This window comes from Neomonachus schauinslandi, chromosome 4 (assembly GCF_002201575.2).
Source record: "Neomonachus schauinslandi chromosome 4, ASM220157v2, whole genome shotgun sequence".
Taxonomy (NCBI): Eukaryota; Metazoa; Chordata; class Mammalia; order Carnivora; family Phocidae; genus Neomonachus; species Neomonachus schauinslandi.
This window is the reverse complement of record NC_058406.1, coordinates 103286792-103302317: the sequence shown is the minus strand read 5'-3', so window position 1 is coordinate 103302317 and position 15526 is coordinate 103286792. Positions and strand designations below refer to the sequence as shown.

General features: G+C 41.3%; 1 protein-coding gene across 1 annotated transcript in view; it reads left to right on the top strand.

Moving 5' to 3' along the window:
* The window catches only part of POGZ (pogo transposable element derived with ZNF domain), a 49803-nt gene that overhangs the window by 722 nt on the left and 33555 nt on the right, over positions 1–15526 (top strand). The gene's annotated exons all lie outside the window — the stretch shown is intronic.

Below are 15526 nucleotides of genomic sequence, written 5' to 3'. Positions count from 1 at the left end.
CCCCGGCGTCCGCCGCGGCGCGCGCGCGCGCACTCGCGCCCCACGGCCCCGCACACACCCGACGTCCACACGCACGCCCGGCGCGAGGCGTCTCGGAGGAGTGGGCGGGCGCGGGCGGCGGCCCGCGGGGAAGGGGGCGGGGGCGCGGGCGGCTGTGAGACGGCGGGGCGCGGCGGGAGGGGCGGGCGAGGGGGCGAGGCCGCGCCGAGGTGATGTCCCGGGGGGGTAGCGCTCGGTTCTCCCGCCGCGCCCCCGCCGGCGAAGGAGTGGGGCGCTCTTTTTGAGCGCGAGGAGGAAAATGAGTGATTGCTGTGCTGCTCCGTTGTGTTATGTAATCTGTGCTTGGTCCAATAGTACATCCTAAGCCTTAGTGCACTGCAGTTAGTTTACAAAGTCTCCTCCCTTGGCCCTAAAATTTCTTTGGGTTGGCGCCGTGATTTATAAGATGGGATGGGGCGGAAAACCTTTATTTTCTGATGATTATATCCTGCCGCGGTGGGCGCCATGTTTATCCTAGGGACTATTTTTTCTAGATTCTCGGCACCTACTGGAAAGGAGTGATGTCGTTGATCCACCTGCTTTTCCTCCTTTCTGCGAGTTGCCCTGATTTCCTCTCCCGTCAGACGCGGGATTCCCCCAGACTGTTAATGACTGGATATATCTCTGCTCACTTTTCTTGGACGTTCTCAGCTCAGAAAAAGGTAGAGCTGAGGAGAGTCTTGGAAGTCAATTAGCCCAATCTCGTTTTCCAGACGGAAATTGGGAAACAGTTGTACCACCTCAGAACAACTGCTTTCCTGTTGCAGATTGTAGCCTAGCCTTCTACACTCTTTTAGACACTTCCACCGCAGCTCACAACCCCAGAGAAACGGAGTGTTACTTTCAAAGAAGATTTTCCCATCTAGAGGGAGGGGAAATGGCGGGGGCGGGGAGGGCTGCTTCCTGATGAACGACGTTGAATTTCTAGACCCTGGAACTGCAAGCTGGGACTGGGACTGGAAGTTGGACTGTGAATTCGAACTAGTTCCCACAATCTGTAACTTCGGGATACATAAAAAGTACCTTGGAGATTGCGGAAAGAGCTGTTCTGGGGCCCTCATCCCCAAGTCTCTTTGGGTGGGATAGGGAGTGCCATCTTCTCGACATTTTTAACCCGCAGTCCCGCTGAGGTAACCACATTGAGAATTAACTGGTTTACTGTAAAAGTGCTCAATATATCATCTTAAAACAATTAAATGGCAATTTATGTCCTTGATTGCCGTCCCCTTCTTAGGGTTGTAACAGTCCTATTGGTGGTGTATCTCAAACTAAAGGAACTAACAGAATGGAGACTCTTGGGTTGAACAGGATTTTGTTCGTTTCCACCCCCACCTTGAACCAGTGGTATAATCTAGGAAAGCAGTTTTTTTTTTCTTTTTTAAGATTTTATTTATTTGAGAGAGTGAGCGAGAGAGAGCACGATCAGGGGGTGGAGGGGCAGACGGGGAGGGAGAAGCAGACTCTGCACTGACCAGGAAGCTGGGGTTCGATCCCAGGGCCCTGGGATCATGACCTCAGCTGAAGGCAGCTGCTTAACTGAGCGACCCAGGCGGCCCTGAAAGCAGTTCTTAAAATGTGGCCCGCTGACCTCTGGGGATCCTTCAACCCTTTCAGGGGAGCTGAGAGGTCATAACTTTTCAAAATAGAAAATGTTAAGATGCTATTTATCTTTTTTCCAGTGATACTTGCATCAATGGTCCAAAAGCAAAGCTGGGTAATAATACTGGTGGTGCCTTAGCACAAAGCAAGGCAGTTGCCTGAAACACCATGTGAGAATGTCCTTGATGAAGCAGTAAAAGTGATTTTTACTAAAGCTCAACCCTTGAGTAGATGGGGTTTTTTTGTTTGTTTTGTTTTTTAATTTTTAAGAATCTGACCAAATGGGAAGGATGCATAAAGCACTTTTGCTGCCTAAGGAGGTATGATCCTTCTTATAATGAAAAGCACTTGTGAGATTGAGTTATGAGCTGCTTGTTTATTATTATTATTTTTTTTTTAGATTTTATTTATTTGACAGAGACACAGTGAGAGAGGGAACACAAGCAGGGGGGAGGGGGAGAGGGAGGAGCAGGCTACCCACTTAGCAGGGAGCCTGATGTGAGGCTCAGTCCTAGGACCTTGGGATCATGACCTGAGCTGAAGGCAGTCACATACTGACTGAGCCACCCAGGCGCCCCATGAGCTGCTTGTTTCATGGAACAGCATTTTTACTTGGAAGAACGACTGACAAACTACAGTTTTTCACACTTTAATGTTTGGCACATATTTTCTTGACAGTGAGGTGAGCCTGTCATTTTGAGGAAAGCAATTGATAGTGTTTGTTACTAATGATAAAAATTTGAGTGAAAATTAGAATTTGTTAAAAGTTGACATCTCAGGTTTGACGGCTTCGCAGTCCTTTTAAGCCTTTTCTCAAAACATCAGTGTTAATGACTGATTTTTAAATCTTTCTTATATTGTATTTATAATGAAATATGTCAACATTTGGAGGATGGGCATCTCAGTAAATCTGTATTTTCCAAGTGACCAATACATGATGTTTCAAAATCATCATGTTAATGATCCTTTCAGAATGCAAGGTACACCAGTGGATTTTATTTTATTTTATTTTTTAAAGATTTTATTTATTGGGGCACCTGGGTGGCTCAGTAGTTAAGCGTTTGCTTTCCGGCTCAGGTCATGATCTCAGGGTCCCGGGATCGAGCCGTATATGGGGCTCCCTGCTCAGCCGGAAGTCTGCTTCTCCCTCTCTCACTCCCCTTGCTTGTGTTCCTTCTCTCGCTCTGTCTCGCTCTGTCAAATAAATAAAATCTTTTTAAAAAAAAAAAGGATTTTATTTATTTGTCAGAGGGGGAGTGGCAAGCAGAGGGAGAGGCAGGCTCCCCATTGAGCAAGGAGCCCATGAGGGGACTCGATCCCAGGACTCTGGGATCACTACCTGAGCCGAAGGCAGATGCTTAACCAACTGAGCCACCCAGGTGTTCCTACACCAGTGGATTTTAATGTAACAAAGTAGGAAAAGTTCATTGATAGGGATTCAGATTCCAAGATGCAACTATTCTTTAAGAAATTACTATTTGTTGGGTTTTAGTATTATGTCAATATAGGCAGCTACCTGAAAAGGTTTTTAGAATATTTTTCCCTTTTCCTGCTATCTGTGAGGCCAGATAGTCTATATACTTAACCAAAGCAACATATAGCAACAGGCGGGATGCATTAAGCAGCTATGAGAATCCCACTGCCTTCTATTAAGCTAGACCTTAAAGATTGACAAAAATGTAAAACAATGTTATTCTCTGATTATTTGGGGGAAAATAGTAACTTTTTTTTTTTAAGATTTTATTTATTTATTTGACAGCACAAGTAGGCAGAGTGGCAGGCAGAGGGAGAGGGAGAAGCAGACTCCCCGCCGAGCAGGGAGCCGGATGCGGGGCTCGATCCCAGGACTCTGGGATCATGACTTGAACCGAAGGCAGACACTTAACGACTGAGCCACCCAGGCACCCCGAAAATAGTAACTTTTAATTGAAAATCTTATGTTAACCTGATGGTTTGTTGTTAATTGTATTGATAAGTACTTAACTTTTTTTGTTTTAATGTCTCGTATGTATGGTAAATATCAAAAGGTGTAATCCACATAAATAACTCTTTAAGGTCCTCAATAATTTTAAGACTGTAAGGAGGTCTCAAGACCAAAAAACTTGGGAATGACTCAGTGTATCCTATGCTTCTGCTTTTGAGATCATCCAGATCTGCCTCCACCATTTAGGAACTGAAGAATTTACAAATATTAGTTGGAGTTAATAAAGGAAGAAGCAGTGGCTTGAGGAAGAATTCTAGAGAAAAGGGTTGATTTGAATCCTGGCCTGGATTACAGTTATCTAGTAACTGTAACCTTGGGCAAGGTACTTAATCTCTCTAAACCTCCTTTTAAAACCTCATCTGTAAAATGTAGTACTTAGTACATACAACTGTGAAAATTCATTGAGATGAGTGTAAATTACATAATAATGTCTGGCAATATCACTGTAAAGTAAAATACATTCCAGGTAATGTTTCAGTCTTTATTCTGCATATATGTCTTTTTGTTGAAGGTGGAGATTTCTGATTTAAATTACAAACCCTAGAGCCGGTTGGTGCCTTTGTCATATCAGTATGTTAAGATTTTGATAGATTCTTTGGCATTCTGGTTTGTGATATTAAAGCCATATCCACAGAAACATATTTTTACATGTAACTCGGGAGGAAAAAAGGGAAATAAGCTTAACATTACTGGTATTTAGCAGAGTTAAATGAAATCAAGGGAGTAGAAATATCATAACAACTGTCAGTGAGGAAAAGCTTTTCGTGGGAAAGGGACTCCTGAATATTTAATCCTTTAAAAATAGGGAATTTACTGCTTACTTTAGTTGTTGTTTTAGTAAAGAGCACATGACTTATATCCGGGTGCTTCTTGATAGATTTGCTGTCTGATAAATTGAAAATATTTTGTGTTTGGGAGTATTAGATTATTAACACTATTAAATAACACATTGTGAATATTGTATGTGAGATTTTACAACTGTTAGATTCTGTAAGGGATAAAATAGGTCATGCAAAAGACTGGATAAATAAAAGCTCCTTACAGATTTAACAATAATTAGTTTCATAGCCATGTCCTATAGGTTTTTAGTCCTATAGGTTTTCTAAAATTAATCTTTTTTAAAGCCAAAAATTGAGTTAACTTGAAAACAAACGCCAGTTGTTTCGAGGATTGTTTAGTTCTCACCTTGGAATAAGAGTGTATTAAATGTTTTGTTTTTTAAAACATTTTTCCGGGCGCCTGGGTGGCTCAGTTGGTTAAGCGACTGCCTTCGGCTCAGGTCATGATCCTGGAGTCCCAGGATCGAGTCCCGCATCGGGCTCCCTGCTCGGCAGGGAGTCTGCTTCTCCCTCTCCCACTCCCCGTTTGTGTTCCCTCTCTCGCTGTGTCTTTCTCTGTCAAATAAATAAATAAAATCTTTAAAAAAAAAAAAATTTTTTTTCCTGTTCCACATGTTCTTTTTATCTTAATTTATGGGCAGGTATGTACTAGCAGTGAATTGAAAATGTTAAATTTTGAATTCTTCATTCCTGGTATTTACATCTATGAAAGAACCAGACAAATTAAAGGAATTCAAATCTTCAAGAGCCAAATCTGTCTGGAGAGTTTTGGTAGAAAACATGTTTTCTTAATATTATTTGAGATGAGGGTAGGTAAATTTTGCTGCGCATTAAGTACCTCAAAAGTAGACTGATGGGTATATCTGCTGGATTCTTTTTCTTGCTTTTAAATAACAGGTTGTTTGTAAAGATTCTTTGTATCTTGCTTTTCCATTATGTAGACTTTTACTGATTAGCTAGGACCTGAGTATAGACTACCATATTTACCAACAATTAAGGTATAATTAATTTACTTCTTTCTAGAAAGATGTATTTGGTATACCCATATTGTGGATGGATAGATGAATGCCAGAGACTTAAAAGGCTCTGGGAATTGCTAATAGTCCTGTGTGAGCTGCAGTGTTGAGTAAAGCCTACTGAGTGCACAAAAATTATGTTGTCAGTATAATTACTGTTATAAAATACAGAAACCAGATAGGTTACCAAGATGTCAAATAATGGGTTGGATTAATGGAAGATGGCAAAGTTCATCTCCTCCTAGAGTACCTCCTTGGTAGCCCTGCATAATCCACCTTAGATTCATGTCTTCTTTCTAACATTAATTAACATGTACATTTTAAGAAGCATGTATATACTGGGGCGCCTGGGTGGCTCAGTCGTTAAGCGTCTGCCTTCAGTTCAGGTCATGATCCCAGGGTCCTGGGATCGAGCCCTGCATCGGGCTCCCTGCTCAGCGGGAAGCCTGCTTCTCCCTCTCCCAGTCCCCCTGCTTGTGTTCCCTCTCTCGCTGTGTTTCTCTCTGTCAAATAAATAAATAAATAAAAATCTTAAAAAAAAAAGCGTGTATATACAATCTATATGAAAATTGCTCCTAGAAATAAGAATACATTAACAGAAAATTCAGTCAACAAGGTTGCCAGTTTTAGTAAATGGCAAAAGATAATGGCAGAATATGGTAGCATAAAAATATCACAACCAAAATATCAATAGGTAGTTTTTATCCCCAACTTTTTTTGAATTTCAACTTTATTGGGCGCCTGGGTGGCTCAGATGGTTAAGCGACTGCCTTCGGCTCAGGTCATGATCCTGGAGTCCCGGGATGAGTCCCGCATCGGGCTTCGTCCAGCATCGGGCTTCCTGCTCGGCAGGGGGTCTGCTTCTCCCTCTGACCCTCCCCCCTCTCATGTGCTCTCTCTCATTTCTCTCTCTCTCAAATAAATAAATAAAATCTTTTAAAAAAATAAATTTCAGCTTTATTGAGATATAATTGACAAAATGTAAGATATTTAAAGTGTACATTATGGTGATTTCATGTACATTGTGAAAGGATTCCCTCCGTCTAATTAATGAACACATTCATCACCTCACATTTTTTGTGTGTGTGAGAACATTTAAGTTCTACTTTCAGCAAATTTTAATTATAGTGTTATCAGTTATAGTCACCGTGTTTTACATTACATTACATTACCTTATTCATCTGATCTCCCCAACTTTTTATTACGAAAATTTCATGCATAGGGGGCACCTGGTGGCTCAGTCAGTTAAGCATCTGCCTTCAGCTCAGGTCATGATCAGAGGGTTCTGCGATCGAGCCCCGCATCGGGCTCCCTGCTCAGCAGAGAGCCTGCTTCTCCTTCTCCCTCTCCCGCTCCCCACTGCTTGTGCCTTCTCTCTTTCAAATAAATAAAATCTTAAAAAAAAGAAAAGTTCATGCATGTAAAAGTGAAAGAATACAATACAAAGAGTACCGGCAATGGACCCATTACCTAGACATGTTTTTTAAACGTACTAAGGTCTATAAAAAAATACCAAAATATGCATGTTTTCTAAACCACCTGAAAGTCAGTCATGACACTTCCACTAAATATTTCATGCATTTGCTAAGAATAAATATACCCTCCCGCATAACTCTAATGTAACTGTTCTTTCTTTTTTTTTTATTTTTTAAAAGATTTTATTTATTTATTTGAGAGAGAGAATGAGATAGAGAGAGCATGAGCGGGGATAGGGTCAGAGGGAGAAGCAGACTCCCTGCTGAGCAGGGAGCCCGATGCGGGACTCAATCCCGGGACTCCAGGATCATGACCTGAGCAGAAGGCAGTCGCTTCACCAACTGAGCCACCCAGGCGCCCTGTAACTGTTCTTTCTAAGGAAATGTAGAAAGTTATTCCTAGGTGGTCGTGGGGGGAATGGATGAAATAAGTGAAGGGAATTACAAATCCACTTATCTTGATGAGCACTGGGTAATGTATAGGATTATTGAATCACTATGTTGTACACCTGAAACCAACAGGGTATGCTAACTATACTGGAATTTAGATTTAAAAAATAAAAAAATTTGGGGCGCCTGGGGTGGCTCAGTCGGTTAAGCGGCTGCCTTCGGCTCAGGTCATGATCCCGGGGTCCTGGGATCGAGCCCCACGTCCGGCTCTCTCCTCAGAGGAGAGCCTGCTTCTCCCTCTCCCTCTGCCTACTTGTGCTTTCTATCTCTCTGTCAAATAAATAAATAAAATCTTTTTTTAAAAAAAATAAATATAAAAATTAAAATAATAAAAAGTAATTCCCATGTGTCATCTAGTATCTAATCTATATATTTAAATGTTTCAGTTGTTCCCAGAATCTCATTTATAGCTTTTATATGATCCAAAATCCAATAAAGGTTCTCATCTTGAGTTTGTAATGGCTCTTTAGTTTCTTTTAATTTAGTTTGGTCTCACTTTGTGTGTGTGTGTGTGTGTGTGTGTGTGTGTCACATATTTAAAGAGAACTTGTTACTAGTTTTGTAGAATGCTCTATATTCTGCATTTGTCTGATTATTTCTTTTTTTTTTAATGTTTTATTTATTTATTCATGAGAGTCAGAGAGAGAGAGAGAGGCAGAGGCAGAGGGAGAAGCAGGCTCCCCGCCCAGCAGGGAGCCCAATGAGGGACTCGATCCCAGGACTCTGGGATCATGACCTGAGCCGAAGGTAGACACTCAACCATCTGAGCCACCCAGGCGCCCCTGTCTGATTATTTCTTTAGAGAATGTCCCACCTTCTGGATTTACGTCATTATTTCCTTATGGTGCTACTTATTCCTATTTTGCTGTTTCCTACAAACTGCAAGTTAAATTTAAATGCTTGATTTGACTAAAGTTAAACATTATCTTTGGTGGCTTGTTTGTTGTTTACAAAAGAACAAGTCACACACCAGTTGGTGACAGGCAGAGTTTGGATTATTGGCTGACATTTTTCTATTTAAACTTAAGTACTGTCATAACCTTTGGTTTGAGCTACCTCTGTAACTTGAAACATAACAATAAGACTTTGAGAAAACGCAGAAATAGGTTTGCTTCATGTCATTTTGGTTCACTGCCCTCTGAGAAAATGATTTGGAAGTTGGACGGGCAAGAAGGGTTGATATATTTAGCAGAAGCAACCCATAGAGGAATTGTAAAGGGGTCAAAACCAGAAATTTTAGGGCACCTGGGTGGCTCAGTCAGTTGAGCGTCCAAGTCTTGGTTTTGGCTCAGGTCATGATCCGGGGTCCTGGGATCAAGCCCCGCATGGGGCTCCATGCTAAGTGAGGAGTCTGCTTGAGATATTCTCTCTCTCTTCCTCTTCCTCTCTCCCCCCTCAAATAAATAAATAGATCTTTTTTAAAAACCCAGACATTTTAGGGCGCCTGGGTGGCTCAGTCGTTAAGCGTCTGCCTTCGGCTCAGGTCATGATCCCAGGGTCCTGGGATCGAGTCCCACATCGGGCTCCCTGCTCGGCGGGAAGCCTGCTTCTCCCTCCCCCACTCCCCCTGCTTATGTTCCCTCTCTCGCTGTGTCTCTCTCTGTCAAATAAATAAATAAAATCTTTAAAAAAACAAAAAACAAAAAACCCAGACGTTTTAGAAATGGAGATTAGATTAAATGATTTTGGGAAATTATTTTCACAAAAATTATTCACTAGTCAATACTAATAACATACCGACAGTTATAAGCATTACTGATAATAAGCATAATCTTAGAAGATTGACATCATGATGCTCCTGTTTTATGAGGAGAAAATAGGTACTTGGGCAAAAAGAAGAATGGCACAGAAGTTGTCAGATGAATACGAAGAGAAAATCAAGTTTCACAGGTAGTTGATTATAAGGTGAAACAAACCAGATGCATATGAGCTTTATAAAAATTAAATATTTTTACTTTGTGAGATGTAACCATCTGAACAATTCATTGGAAACGCATTCTCATTTTCTCTGTTTTTGGGAAGATACTCTAAAAAGAAATGGTAGTTCTTTATGCATAGGATGTGGGATGATTATTTTGAAATTTTCCCCCTGCAGAGCATGGATTCAGTTTGATCAAGGTTTCTCAATCTTGGCACTATTGACGTTTTAGAGTAGGTAAGTCCCTAGATAATCTGTACATCATGGGATGTTTAATAGCACCCCTGGCCACTACCCACTAGATAAATGCCAGTAGCACTCCCCAATCCCACCTATAGTTAGGACTACCAAAAATTTCTCCAGACATTGCCAAATGTCTTTTCAGGGGCAAATTCCCATTTTTGAGTATCACTGAGTTGGATAAAATCCACTGGCATTTGTGAAGATTCCTTAGTAATGTCCTCTGATTTGCTTTCCCTTTATGTAACCCATATACGGCTATTGAACTCAAATTTCTTCTGCAGATAGGCTGCATAGCTTCCACTGTGCCTGGTATGTGTTGGAGAACAGTGGGGTATGATGAAATTTTTTAGCTCTATTGGAAATTTTAGGGAGGGGAGAAATGAGCTCTTCATTTATAAGTTAAAGATATAGGCTTTTTGCTTTATCTAACACCCCTCCCCCCCATTTCCTTGGAAAGGAAACTTATTAGCTATATAAGCTTATATGTTATAGATAATTTTTGTTAGGAATAGTTGAGATTGATATTTGTTGATACCTGTGAGGTGATCTATCTTTATCTTGGAATTCAAGAAAAGACTGTCTTTCAAAACATAGTGACTTGCTAAAGAGCTTGATTAAATGTATCCTCTTTGTTAACCTTTGTTCTTAAATTAAAAAAAAATTTTTTTTTATTTAAGATTTTATTTATTTATTTGAGAGAGAGATGAGCAGGAGGGGCAGAAGGAAAGGGAGAGAGAATCCCAAGCAGACTCCACACTGAACACATAGCCCGACTTGGGGCCCAATCCCACGACCCTGAGATCACAACCTGACTCGAAACCAAGAGTCTGATGCTTAACCGACTGCTCCACCCAGGTGCCCCATCCTTAAAATTTTTTAACTACAGTTGACCCTTGAACATCGTGTTGGGGGGGATGTTAGGGATATCAACAGCCTGCCCCCCCCCATCAAAAATCTCCATATAACTTTTGACTTCCTCAAAATTTAACTGCTAATAGTAAGAACCAGGAGAGATCACTTCTTTTTTAGTTTTTATTTTTGTTAAACATTTTATTTATTTATATGAGAGAGAGAGCACAAGCAGTGGGGAGGGGTAGACGGAGAAGCAGACTCCCTGCCAAGCAGGGAGCCAGATGTGGGACTTGATCCCAGGACCCTGGGATAATGACCTGAGCCAAAGGCAGACACTTAACCGACTGAGCCACCCAGGCGCCGGAGAGATCACTTTTTACTGTGATACACAATATACTGGAGAGAAGGGCTGCTCAAGTGGTGTTTTAAGGGAACACTCGAGCTCATTGCAATAGCAATAGGAGGTCACTACAAAATTACTGCAGTAGTACAGTGTGTACTACAGTTAATTTTATGCAGTTATTTCATACTGCATCTTTGTTTACATTCTCTCAACTGCAAATGGCACCACGTACAGTCTGTGTGTAAGTTTTGATAAATTTGACTTTTTATAATAGATTTGTTTCTATTTTATGGTAGTAAATGCTAAAATAAACTAGTATCTACATGTTTTTTATGTATTCATGACATAGCTAACTTTTTCTTAATTTTTTTCTATATTTCTAGGTTCTTCAAGTTTTTTTCAAATTGTCACAAATCTCCAAACATTTTCAGTATATTTATTGAAACAAATCTGTTATTAGTGGACCTGCACAGTTCAAACCCATGTTGTTCAAGGGTCAACTGTATATGTAAAGTCTCCCAATCAGGAAAATGATCCAGGCTTCTTAAGGGAAGGAAAAGGAGTTTGGAATAGGAGAAGAGTGGAAGTAATGAAAATTTTTTGTTCAATAAATATGTTACAGGACTGAGAAATCTCAAGAAAGAATTTCAGGAGAAAATAGAATTTTGTTTTAAGTTTCTAAGAGATACTCTTTGCAGATGTGGAATTTTTCTGCCACATGCTATAGGAGTAAAATTGAAGATAGCTGACTAATAATTGGTGGTTGATAGGGAGATAATTTTATATTTAAAATGAGCTGAAAGGTCCCTGGCATCTAGACTGGTCTTGGAATATCATTCCCCACCAGAAGGAATCAGAGCTCTTTAGAGGAATGGCTGATTCTGACCTGGGGCAGGAAATGTATGAGATGAACCTAGAACATCTTGTCTATCACTATCACTGCGAGGGTTTTATGAGATACTACTGAGGGTTCTGTGAGAAGGACTCAGGAGCCAACTGAAGAAGTTCCACTGGCCAAAATAGGACATTTTTGAGTATCAGTAAAAATAACTGCAATGGATCAAAACACATAAATTATGTTCAAAACATGATATCATAAGGGCGCCTGGATGGCTCAGTTGGTTAAGTGTTGGACTCTTGATTTTGGCTCAGGTCATGATCTTGGGGTTGTGAGATTGAAACCTGCTTAAAATTCTCTCTCTTGCCCCTCCCACTCCCTTTCTTAAAATAAAATATGATATCATAATGATAGTTTACCAACAAGCTTATTGGTCACTTTGGGGAAATGCTATTGAATTACCTTGAAAACTGGTAAAAAGAAGCAGGCAAGATAGAAGAAATCAAGATAGAAGGAATACGCACTACTGGCTAACCAAGTAATAATGTTTTGCCTTTTTTTTTTTTTTTTAAGATTTTATTTATTTATTTGAGACAGAGAGAATGAGAGAGAGAGAGCATGAGAGGGGGGAGGGTCAGAGGGAGAAGCAGACTCCCTGCCGAGCAGGGAGCCCGATGCGGGACTCGATCCCGGGACTCCAGGACCATGACCTGAGCCGAAGGCAGTCGCTCAACCAACTGAGCCACCCAGGCGCCCCTAAGTCTTTATCTTTTAGAGCTACATACCAAAATACATATAATAGGGATTAGCTTCAAAATAATACGAAGGAAAGGAGGCATAGATAAAACAAGGACAATTTTGGTTTGATAATTTTTGAATGTGGATGATTGGCTACATCTCTACTTTTGTATTTAATTAGAGTTTTTATCATTTTTTTAAATAAAGATTTTATTTGAGACAGCGAGCAAGAGAGAGAGAGTGGGCATGTGCAGGGGGAGAGGCAGACTCCCCGCTGAGCAACAAGCCTGATGTGGGACTCTATCCCAGGACCCCCGGATCATGACCTGAGCGGAAGGCAGCCGTTTAACCAACTGAGCCACCCAGGTGCCCCTATATCTCATTTTTAAAATAGCCGAAAAGAATCACAACAATCTGGGGCGCCTGGGTGGCTCAGTCATTAAGCGTCTGCCTTCGGCTCAGGTCATGATCCCAGGGTCCTGGGATCGAGCCCCACGTCCGGCGCTCTGTTAGTGGGAAGCCTGCTTCTTCCTCTCCCACTCGCCCTGCTTGTGTTCCCTCTCTCGCTGTCTCTATCAAAAAATAAATAAAATCTTTTAAAAAAAAAATCACAACGGTCTTGATTCAGAGATTCATAATTGTAATATGATGAAAGTTTCCCACTTAACTTGGTTGTAGTATGATTCTCAAATTTGTTGCCCACCCCAAGTTTTCCTCTTGATGAGGCCCTATGTGCTAGCCTTTATTTTCCGAAATTCACTTTTTTACCTGGCAGTTACTCAATGAAAATGCCCCTAAATTGAGTAAGAATTGAATTTCAACTTCTTTGTTAATGTGAGAAGTACTAAGCTTGAATACACCTCTAGCAAAACAATAGAGAAGAGAGGGGGGAAAAATCCAGGTTTTTTTTTTCCTTGTGAGAAATTAAGTTAAAGGTTTGGTGTGCAAAGAGGTTAAACATTACTAGAATGATAGTTGGGGAAGATCCGTACATTGTAGTACTGCGTATTGAGTAATTCCTGCCTACTTCGATCAAAAATAGTTGAAAGTTGGGGTGCCTGGGTGGCTCAGTTGTTAGGTGTCTGCCTTCAGCTCGGGTCATGGTCCCAGAGTCTTGGGATCGAGCCCCACATCGGGCTCCCTCCTTGGCAGGAAGCCTCCTTCTCCCTCTCCCACTCCCCCTCCTTTTGTTCCTGCTCTTGCTACCTCTCTGTCAAATAAATAAAATCTTCAAAAAAAAAAATAGTTGAAAGTTGACTATATGCCATGGATCACTTTTGAAAGACACAGAATGATGGTGTTTCTTTCGTGAGCATCTCGGTAGAGATATTAAATACAGCATTTCATCATATTAATGATTTCATTTTGATAACTGGAAAACTACCGGAAGGGTACTAAATTTGCATTTTTCAAGTTTGTGAAGTATTTAATTTAGGTGGTTATTTCTATTGTGGTATGGCCCATCTTTTCTTCTTTCTTTTTTAAAGATTTTTATTTGTCAGAGAGAGAGCACAAGCAGGGGGAGCAGCAGAGGGAGAGGGAGAAGCAGGCTCTTCACTGAACAAGGAGTCCGATGTGGGACTCGATCCCAGGACCCTGGGATCAGGACCTGAGCCGAAGGCAGACGCTTAATGACTGAGCCACCCAGGCGTCCCTGGTATGGCCCATCTTTTCAACAAAGTTGTTTTTTGACCCTGAACTATATAGATGCTAAAAAGAATGATCATGCTCAGAGATAAGAGTCTAGGTCATAACTGAGGAGTGTTTGAAAAAACTTGGTTTCAGTGTCTTTCAGAGATGTTGGATATAAGTGTGTGAAATATGCTCAGCAGATTTGTTTTTGTTTTTTTAATTTTTTTATTTTTTTCTGGGTTGATAAGCCTTATTGGTTAATTCTGTCTTGTTTGCTGTAAAGAACTTGGAAACTATTTTCTGAGTTGAATTTTCTGCCTGTTTTGAATCTTTTGTTAGATTATATATTTATTTATTTGACAGAGACACAGAGAGAGAGGGAACACAAGCAGGGGGAGTGGGAGAGGGAGAAGCAGGCTTCCCGCAGAGCAGGGAGCCCGACGCGGGACTCGATCCCAGGACCCTAGGATCATGACCTGAGCTGAAGGCAGTCGCTTAACCAACTGAGCCACCCAGGCGCCCCTGTTTTGAATCTTTTAATTTATATTGGTTGTCTTGGCAGAGCATATACCTGGGGAGTTCTTCTTCTCACTCACTTGATAAAAAGTAGTTAGGCGACAAACATCTTTCTTAGCCATCTTTTCAGATTTACTCTTCCCAGTCTGTTTCTTAGAGTATCTTTTTCATGGGAGGACTTAGTATAGCTTGACCTTGTGATGAAGTGGAAGAAACTTCTGATTATTCTTACTGCACTTCATTGCTTCACAAAATAAAACATGCACTCAAGTTTTTAAAAATATCATAAATAGCTGAGGTAAAAGACCAGCCTTTTTTTTTTTTTTTTTTTTTTTTAAGTTTTTTTTCATTTGAGACAGAGGTACAGAGAGAGAGAGAGCATGAGCAGGGGGAGAGGGAGAGGGAGAAGCAGGCTTCCCGCTGAGCCAAGAGCCTGATACGGGGCTCGATCCCAGGACCCTGGGATCAGGACCTGAGCCGAAGGCAGATGCTTAACCATCTGAGCCACCCAGGTGCCCAAAAGACCAGCCTTTTGGATATGCTGTTAAAATATCCATAGGCATGACATTGAAAACCACAATTTGCATTCAGATAGCTCTATTTACTCTGAAGGAAAGTTTTCTACAAATTGCTCAGCATATGCATGGGGAGTTTGCTTGTACCTTGTCTGGGTTGAAAGAAGGTGCTTGAGAACCATCTGTAGAGGTTATCATCCACAGTTAATATTCCTTCTGCTGGGTGTTTGATATTTATGCATTAATTATTTGTTGGCTATGGGCCTGAGAAAGTTATACAGCAAAGAACTGGTATAAAATTAAATAGTTAAAAAAAAGAAAGTTGTTGGGCCACCTGGGTGGCTCAGTTGGTTAAGTGTCTGCCTTCGACACAGGCCATGATCCCAAGGTCCTGGGATTGAGCCCTGTCGGGGGGCTCTCTTCTCAGCAGGGAGCCTGCTTCTTCCTCTCCCTCTGCTTCGTACCGCCGCCCCCCCCCCCCCCCCGCCTCGTGTGCTTGTGCTCGCTCTCTCTCACTGGCTTTGCTCTC